The sequence below is a fragment of the Corapipo altera genome, unplaced genomic scaffold (genome assembly GCF_003945725.1).
Source record: "Corapipo altera isolate COAL_440 unplaced genomic scaffold, ASM394572v1 359, whole genome shotgun sequence".
Classification (NCBI taxonomy): Eukaryota; Metazoa; Chordata; class Aves; order Passeriformes; family Pipridae; genus Corapipo; species Corapipo altera.
In genome coordinates this window covers 2,249,906-2,259,732 of record NW_020884948.1, presented here as the reverse complement: position 1 = coordinate 2,259,732, position 9,827 = coordinate 2,249,906, and positions in this window count along the sequence as shown.

The following is a 9,827-nucleotide window of genomic DNA, read 5'->3' as shown; positions in this document are numbered from 1 at the left end:
AAAAGTATTAAGTCTACTGCAGCTTGATTTGTCAGATTTGACCCTGGATATGCTTTTGTGAAAGATACTTGTTAAGTAGCAAAGTACTTGATACTTGCTAAGTACAGATACATGGAGGAAAAAGTTGCAATCTAATAGCAAGAGGAAAAAAAAAGAGACCAAAAAAAAGCTTAATGGAAATTATTCATGGCATTATTTAAAGGTCAGGAGAATTTTCGCTCATTCCTGTGCAAAATGTATGTGAAAAGGATAAATTGAGGGTATTCATGAACTATGATGTAGTCACCATCACGGAAACATGATGGGATGGCTCACATGACTGGAGTGCACCATGGATGGCTACAGGCTCTTCAGAAGGGGCAGACAAGGTAGGAGAGGTGGAGGGGTGGCTCTGTATGTTAGAGAGTCTCTTGACTCTGTAGAACTTGAAGTCAGTAACAATAAGGTTGAGTGCCTGTGGATCAGAATCAAGGGGAAGGCCAACAAGGCTGACATCCTGCTGGGAGTCTGTTACAGACCACCCAACCAGGATGATGAGGGTGATGAATTATTACAAGCAGCTGGCAGATGTCTCAAAATCACCAGCCCTTGTTCTCGTGGGTGACTTTAACCTGCCAGATGTCTGCTGGGAACTCCACATGGCAGAGAAGAGGCAGTCTAGGAGTTTCCTAGAGAGTATAGAGGATAATTTCCTACTCCAACTGGTAAATAAGCCTACCAGGAATGTGGCCCTGCTAGACCTGCTGTTCACAAACGGAGAGGGGCTGGTGGGAGATGTGGTGGTCGGAGGCCGTCTGGGGCACAGTGACCGTGAAATAACAGAGTTTTCAATACTCGGGTGTTGGATCAAGGATTGGACTTGATGATCTCAGAGGTCCTTTCCAACCCAGCTGATTCTATGATTCTATGAAGCAGAATTTTGTGGTACTGCATTTAAAGTCTTAAGACCTTGCCTTAGTCCCTAGGTATCTCATTTTGTCTGTTCAGATCTGACAAGCAGACTGCAGCTGTGACCATTTCTCTTTTTTACTTGGGTAGCAGATCCCAAAACATGTTTTATGTAGTTCTTTTTACTTTGCATTTGTCCAGTTTAACATACTGAGTTAGAGGGGGCATCTGTGGTGTGTGTGTGTGCCTACAGTGCTGGTCTGTGTGTGTGAGAAGGTATCAGGAACACGCAAAAGTGGGTCGTGTGCCCATCCTCGAATTCCACATAAACTACTGTTTATTAACACAGTGTTTTACCTAGTAGTGTGTTGTAATAAGGAGAAGAGACCTCAAGTATCTTTGCAGGTATTGTTCTTATTTTATTTTGGCTGCTTGTCCATTAAACAGGAGTGCTGGCAGTTCTTGCCATCCTTGAAGACTGAGACTGGTAGGTGTTTTATGCCTCAAGCTGCACTAAGCAAACTGAGTATGGGACAGCTGGCAGTGCATGTATGTGATGGAAAACCATCAGGCATGGAGATTTCTGGAGAAAGATCTGCTTAATTGTATTGTCAGAGTCAGTGTCAGTTTGGTTTATAATCTGTTACTAAGTTATGGACAAAGCAAGAAGTCTAAAGCAGAGTTGCTGTCCATGTGCTGCATGGGTGAGGCTGAGGAATGTCTCTGTGGCTTTAGGTAACGCTGCTACACTCAGCATGATGATGTCATGCATAGATCCATGAGAATTAAAGGGCAAGGTTTTGGGAGGGGGGCAGTCTTCCTAGTGGGACTGCCGTTGTCTCTGCTCCTCACTGATTCTCATCTGGCTGACATCTAACTGACAGCTACTGTATGAATAGCTGAAGAATCCACAGTTGTGGATAGGTGGAAAAATGCCAAGACACCAACTCGAGCACAGTCAATTACTTTTAATAAATGTAGCAGAAGAGAGATTACAAAGAAGCACTGTAGATTTTTAGTTGTTTTTGCAGAAAAACAGTCAAAGGGGTGAGAATTTACCCTGGCAGTTTCTAGCCTCTACTGAGATATAGAGGACAGTCCCCTGTGGTCTGGGTTTATTGGCTGTGCTGTCACACACGTGGTTTGCCAGCAGCATCACCTCTTAGAAAAGATGATGCAGAAAGGATGCTGTTGGAGCCTCTGTGACATACTGCCTTTGGCATGTAAGGAAATGTTTTCCTGTGTTGTGAAATCGTTTCCAGGTCATGAAGGACAAGTGCCCTTAACAATTCATTAAGTAATTTGCATATCAAATAGACACGGTGTCATCCATCTGCCACAGGACTGACATCATACACTATTCTAGAGACCAAGGACTGAGTTACAAGTTTTTCAGAGCTCTCAGTCTCCTCTCCTGATCTGGTCAGAGAATTAGGGTTACAAGGGCATTACTTAAGCCAAACCTTGACTGGCAGCAGGTCTGAGCAGGTCCCTGCAGAAAGTAAGGAATGTGAAGAGGAGCCGTGGTCCCTGGATGCTGGGGAGCTATGGGAACAGGCAGTGCCATGGGGGACCCTCTCCAGAGCCCCTCTGAGCACGAGACCAGGCTGGCTGGTGCTGCTGCACCAAAGGGGTTGGGGCTGCCAGGGGCCCAGGTAATCTTGGGCAGAGCAAAGGTCCTTCCACAAGTGAGACTTTTGCCACTGGATTCTTCTTATACCATTTCTGTTCTTTACTAGCTATATTAGAAAGCTTGGAGCAGAGGCTTTCTAAGAAATAAAATGTGAAATATTTATAAAATAAAATATTTTTTAAATAATCTAATAAAATATTTTAAAAATTGCTCATACAATTCTGAATGCTTTAATCTGGGGGGGAGGGGGTGACCCAGAACAACAACAGCAGCAGTAAAATCCTCTTAATAGTTCAAGGTTCCTGGGGGAACAGAGTTTAGCAAAAAGTTGCATTTAAAAAAAAAAAAAAAGACATTTTCTGAGAGCAGATGCTTCCTACTGGTTCTGTTGCCCTAAGCCACCTGTCCCTTTGGGGCAATGAGGTCAACTGCTCATAGAACTACCTGAAAGTCTTGGCATAGGTTCTGCACTTTATTATCCCCTTTCTGTCTGGTTTTGGAGTAGGTGGAAAGAGAAGAGGTCTGCCAGATCTCTGTTACTTGCATAACTTTTGCTTTGTACTACTTTGTGATTGAACATTGTTAGATCTACTTGTGGTTTTGCTGGAGTATTTGCATCATGCTGAGAAATACAGACTTTGGGAAATCTGCAGCTATAAAAACTTCTGATTACAGTGACTTTACTGTTGGAAGATGTTTAGATGGTGGGGTCAACTGTGTTCCCTCTCTGTGGGTGAAAGGAGGTGGATTTTTAAAGGAATTAGGAGGGCAAAAATTTACACAGGCAGTTTTAGACAAAAGAATTCACAAATCCTATAAGCAGACCCAGCCAAGTTAGGAGGGGTAAGTTGTGGTGGAAATACTATGTTGGTGACAAGTCCTGAGGAAGGTGGTAAATCCTGCAAGGGAGTTTTTTCCCTTTTCTATTTTTTTCCTTCCTTCCTTCCATACCACTAAATAAAAATATACTATTTTTTTTATTCTGCTTGTATGATAAGTCAGCTTTCCCTGACCTACCCCATATCCTTGAGCAGTCTGAGCTGCATTCTGTAATGCTGGACGTGCAGTCTGAGGCCTCCAGAAGTTAGGGTATCCCCTGGAGGAACATGCCTGGAGAATGGGTGGGAGCAGTACAAACTCAGTTTTAATCTTAGACTCTGTGTATGTAGCTGGGGGGGGTTCAGAGCAAGCACAATCTGCTCATGCTGCAGCCAGTGCAGGGAATCCCAGAATCCACATGGAGGGCTGCAAGGGAGAAGCAGAGTGTTGGGGTTAGGCATCCAGTCAAGGCACAGCCCAATTTACATCCTTTTTCTTTCCAGTCGGAGATTATATATGTTGTGCCCAGGTGGTTGCACTTCAAACAAATAACGTTGCTGTAACTGGAGTGAGGGGCACTGTGCCCTGAGGGCGATCAGCAGGGGCAGAATGGTCCTGTGGTGAGCTGGGGGTGGATGCATTCCGTGCACCTTGGCTCCTCACAAGTCTTCCCAGTCTTCCCCTTGTGGAGGCCCCTGAAATCAGACAAAAAATGGTGCTGACATCTACTGGTTATTGTTGAGATGTTAATGGCAGTAATCCTGCTCTTTCTGAGAAACAGTCACACTATCCAGCGGCTCACGGCACTGCCAAACACTGTGGAAGGTTTAAGATCCTCTTGTCCTGTCTGGTCTTCTCTGGTGACATCTCCAGCTACAACTTGGTTTCTTCGTTTACTTTTTTCCCCTCTTCTGAATTAAGGCAATAATACTGAATTTACTATTACTCATGAAAATTTCACGTCTGCACACGAGTTCTTTGAACAACCAGGGCTGTCTTAAAAAATCTTAGAAAATACTCACTTCTTTGCTCTCAAAGGCTGAAACCTTGAGAGTGTGTGTTTGTATGTGCCTGTGTCTGATTTGCCTCTTAAGTACCCAGTTAATGAACTTTTTAGATTCCTGGTGACAAAAATAACCACAAAAATAACTCCATCCCAACAATTTAATGGATCCATACATGTCCTTGATGTCAGGTATCCTTCTCAAAAGCACTCAAAAGTGACATTCCACTTTAGGTACTGGAGAATTACATTCTTGGGACAACCCCTTTTGATGGGTATCTGTAGGAAGAAATAAATTTGCATAAAGCCAGAGAGACTTATCAGACCTGTGCAGATTTGATATTGAGAATGAAGTGGCACAAAAAGTTGAGTTGAAGCTGTAGAAAATGCTATCTTTAAATAAAAACAACACAAAAATAAAAGTCCCAAGATGGGCTGCATTCCTTCTAAATCAAAAGCAGCTGAAATGTAATTCCCCTTGTGCTGTGATGCCACCTATGGGATTTCTGTGGGGAACACAACCCTGGCCACAGTATTTAGATTTTTAATCTTACGTTTGAAGGTTTGTTTTAAAACCACAAGAACATGATGTCCCCCTGAGTCTATCAAAATAAATGCTTCCCACACTGTACCTAGCTATTTCTGTATTGAATTTCTGGAAAGTTAAATTCCTTCTCAGCAGCTTTAGTACACTGCTGTCAGCAAATACAGATCTGAACCCAACACCTCATACAACTTATGAACTTCTTTCAGTTCCTGTCCACAGAAGCATTTCTAAAATGCTTAGTGCATACTGTTTCTGCCTTGTAAAAAAATAATCACAGTAATACAATCTATGAGTTACTGAAGACATCACAGCAGTGATTTTGAACCCATGAAATTGATATGTGTTTTGGAGAGTAGAGGATTTATGTATTAAAAGATTAGCATTTTGAAGCCACGAATAAATACAAAGTTCAAAAAATAGGTCTGAAGCTTTAACACAAGTAGTCCTAAACTCTAGACAAGTGATCTTAGTGTTAAACATACAAAGTCAAGTCATCTGGGTTATGGCTATGAGTCTGTCACTAACCTGTGTATTTTGGGCAAGACCTTTCATTTCACAACACAGGAAAGGCCATAACATATGAGGAAAGGTGTACATTTGAGAAATAAATAATATGTATAGAATGCATTTTCAACTCACCTGATTCTTTTCAAATGCAGAACTATTGTCACTAGATTGTGGGTTGAATTCCCCAAATAATACAAACCAAGAGGGTTGTTCAAGCCAGGAGGGCTGTTGGATGTTTAGCTAGTTCTAATAGGTAAGGACTGAACAAATTCAACCTTCTTGCTGGCTCGGTGCCACTTTTTTTTAAGGGCCTCAGATACCTGTGTGGTGATGCAGCACAGTGCTGTGGAATGGCTGCAGGTGGGTTGGATGCACAGAGTAAAACATTTCGAAGATACTTGACATTATGATTAGACACAAGAGGAAATTTTTTTTACCATGAGAACAAGCAGCCAAGGGAATAATCTCCTCAGAGCACAGTTTTTCTTACCCTGCAACATATATTTAAAACACATATGACTCATCCTGAAAATGTTTATTTCTCTCCATAGGCAATATAGCAGCCACAGATAGCTGGTTCAGACCAGCTATATGATCTGAATAGCTAAACAGGAGGCAGTAAATCAGCTTCAGGCTCAGCTGTGCTGCTAGAAAGCATTTGGTGATTAAACATAGAAATTTAAATCAGATTTGCAAAATGGCACCTGTTAATAAAGAAAAGTAAAGATAAAATAATGGAGTAACATAATTAGGTGTTGTTGCAATCTGGACTGTGTTAGATGCTTTGACAACACAAGTAATGGGCCCAGGAGACAGGCAGCTCAGCTCCACATCACATGCCATAACTTGCCTGCTCTGCTACTAAAGCTACAAACTTCTGCTGTTGTCACTAGCTCTACCTCACTGTGCCATCTCCCAGAGCAGCGCTAGAAAATCTGTGCTTGAGGTTGTTGGTGATGGTGCATCCCCGTTACATCACTTATGGATGGAAATAGTTTCCATCTATCTTTTCTGCTTGCCTTTTCTAACAGATGATGATGATGATGATGATGATAATAGTAATTCTGTTATATGATTTAATTCCTCTGACTCTTTCTGCCTGTACAGGTTTTCCTGTCTCCTGTTGCAACCTTCTAAACCCAGGAAGGCAATGTTTCAGAATGGATGCATTTCGTGATGTGATTAGAGACCAGCTGGCTTTAACTGAAGAGCTAAACATGGGCAAGATTGTGATTGGGGTGCTGAGGCAGAGTCCCAAGTCCATATACCCTGATAATACCATGCTGGTCATTAGTTGTAAAATAGCGAGAGCAAACCTCGTACTGTGCAGAAGACATAGTATCTGTTATGGGCATACCATGTCTAAAATACATTATGAATTTCTAACTGGGTTGAGGTAAACACTGGAAGAGAGTTTGGGTAGCTAACTGAATTCCTTTTTTTTACAGTGTAGGTAAAGTCTATATCTGGCATAAGAATTCAAACAAAGTTGTGAAACCACAGCAGTTGTTTCACTGGGAGTAGCAAAAAAAAAAAAAAAAAAAAAAGAAAAAGAAGAAGAAGAAAAGAACCCTCAAACTTGGAGAACTTAATTCATGACTTGTCATTCAACTGTGGAATATGCTGTGCCACACAACTACAGATACACCAACAGTGTTAATACATGAGCTTGCATTTCTGTTGTGAGGTAAGATAGGTATTTTGCTCCTAGTTAGATATTCTGCAATTTTTAAATTCATTTAATGAGACACAGAAAAAAGAGCTGCTGTGGTACTAAAACATTTCTGTACACACTAGTGTGGACCCAGTTAAAAAGGTAGCACTCATACATGCCAGATAGATAGGGACATTCATTATTTATACTGTAACATCAGGTTAGTAAACTTGTGTAAGACAAAGTCATGGAGCACACACAGCTGTATTTTCATTAGAGAAGTGTGTTTCACTGAAGAGGAGATCACAAACTTACTTCTGTTATTAAAGAACAGGTTTCTCTAAATTGCTGTAAAAACCACAGAGCCCAAAATTTTGTAAATTTAAGTGCTGTGTAAGAAAGGTTTGTTTCTACTGGCAAGTAAATGTTCAAGTCACAGCTACTGCAACTAATGGAAAACCCAAAAATAAACAAAATGATGGTGGGAAGCTACCTGATGATAAGAATTGTCAAAAGCTTAAGAATACTGAAAAAGAGATATCATCTAGTTTCATATTCTTAAAATGACTGTAACTAACCCTGTGAGCAACTCCCCAAACTTTTCCAGCTCTGCCCATAGTTTTCACTATGCTGTAACAAATCACACATCAACAAGGCCAAAAGCTGAAGAAATGATCAGCAGTTCCAAATAACGCTCTACTTTTGAGAGGTTAAAGAACCTGACAAACTCCCCTAGAAAATTAAAATATAAAAGCTTTGTAAATGCTAACTCATGGTTTTGGGGTGGTATCCCATACCTTTAGGAAAATCAAATTTCAGTCAAGTGAGATTTATGAAAACAGGGAATCTAAACTTACTGGTTTTCCATTGCACAGAGAAGGCTGCAACTGATGTATATTTTTAGTACAATATTCCATTCAACAGCAAAGTTACTGGACCAAACAATGACAATTTCCATGCCGAGAACTAAAAAGTGTGTTGCTATTTATAACACCTGTCTAGCACAGCACTGAAATTAGGGGCACACATTGCCTTAGACTATACTAGAAGCATTTGGAGATCAGACATGCATTTTCTGCACATTGTTTGGAAAAGTTAAAACTTCAGAGACTGTCTTCGTGACTGTTCTAACCTGATGTAGCTAAACTGAGATAAAAATATGACAACCTTAATTTTTTCTATTTTGGAAATGTGTATGTGCATTTCTCACATCTTCTGTGACTCATCTGGGTCTTGAGTGAGGCCTTACAGCTGTGGTACAGTGACATAGTAAATGCAGCATTATGGGTATGAGCAGCACTAAAGAAAGCCATGAGATGCTGATTCAGAGTTTACATTGCCACTTCAAACCTGTTAAAGAAGCAAAATGCACAACCTGACAGATTTAACACATGCACAGAGAATGTGTGCATGACAGCATTTGTTTTCCAGCATAAAAACCAGACGGGCTGCTCTCAGTGTCTTGTTTTCTGGCCAAGACATGTCCCTGCTTCTGATCTGGATGGAGCCAGCACTCAGATGAGCTGGTGGTGCCCTCAGCCAGTGCTAATGACACTACAGCTTCAGCCTTGCTGGCAACAGCTCAGTTTCACAGAATTAATGGCTGCAAATATTTAAACTTACTTTCTTATGCCAGAGGAACTGAATTTCATGTAGTGGCCGGCAGCTGAGGCTGATGGCTGCTCCTGACTCATGCCAGCAATTGCAGGGGTACTCAGAAGCTGCTCTTATTGCCCTGAGGAGGAGGAACCAGTGTTGCTAACAAAGAGGAAAATGAACTGCTGCTGGTGGGTGCACTTGAGAATGAAACCATCCAGAGCTATCTTTTTAACCTTTTTGCATACTTATAGCCAGACAACACCATGCATAAATTACAAAATATGTCAACTTGATCCTCCATCTTGGATTGACATTTGTACTTGAAATTCAAACTTAAAAATATTAATTCCCCAAATTTGGATTCTTTACTAGAATAAAATGCTAAATTCTCTACAATGGCCAGATGTGCTCTTCTTGCAGAGGGTGGTATGGAGCCTGGTACAGGGCACTGTGAGATCAGTGTATTTATACGCATGTATATGTACATATATCTGTGTGTATATATGTGTATGTATGCATACATGTGCATATATCTTTATTTATACTTAACTGCATGTTACTGCTGCTGCTGCTGCATTTAAAACTTTGGTTAAAAATATGTTTATAAACGCATAATATAACAATAGAGTAACCCATCCACTTGTTCCACTGTCAGCAAACAGTGCAGAATTGTAGAACACCAAAGTGAAGAGCAGGCTTTAGTCTGAAACCTGCCACACTAGCACTGGTAAGGTGGCTTTGCAAAAAAACTCCTGTTCTGCTGTATATCATAACCTGCTGATTAAATCATTTAACCCCCTAGGATTATCCAGCAGTGCTGTAGAAGAATACTGGCTTAGAAAGAGAATCAGAACTGGATAAAACAGATTGAAAACCTTTCCATATATTGCAGCTGATGCTGAGATCCGAGCACAAAGAAGCAAACTGAGAAACCTTGCCAAATAAAACAGAAAGCATTTGCAAAAACACAAGAGTGGCTCTTTACAGCAAGAATCTATGGGATTATTAAATACTGTCACAGTCACAGAACCACCAACACCCTTTGGCTCAGGTTACTCTTCTTACTGGACCTGGCCAAATGAAGCAGAAGCCAGCTTTGAGAAAGGCAAATCAGAGAATAATTTACAGAAAAGAAGGGATTTAGTCTGTTTTAAGAAAGGACTAAGATCTAATTAAC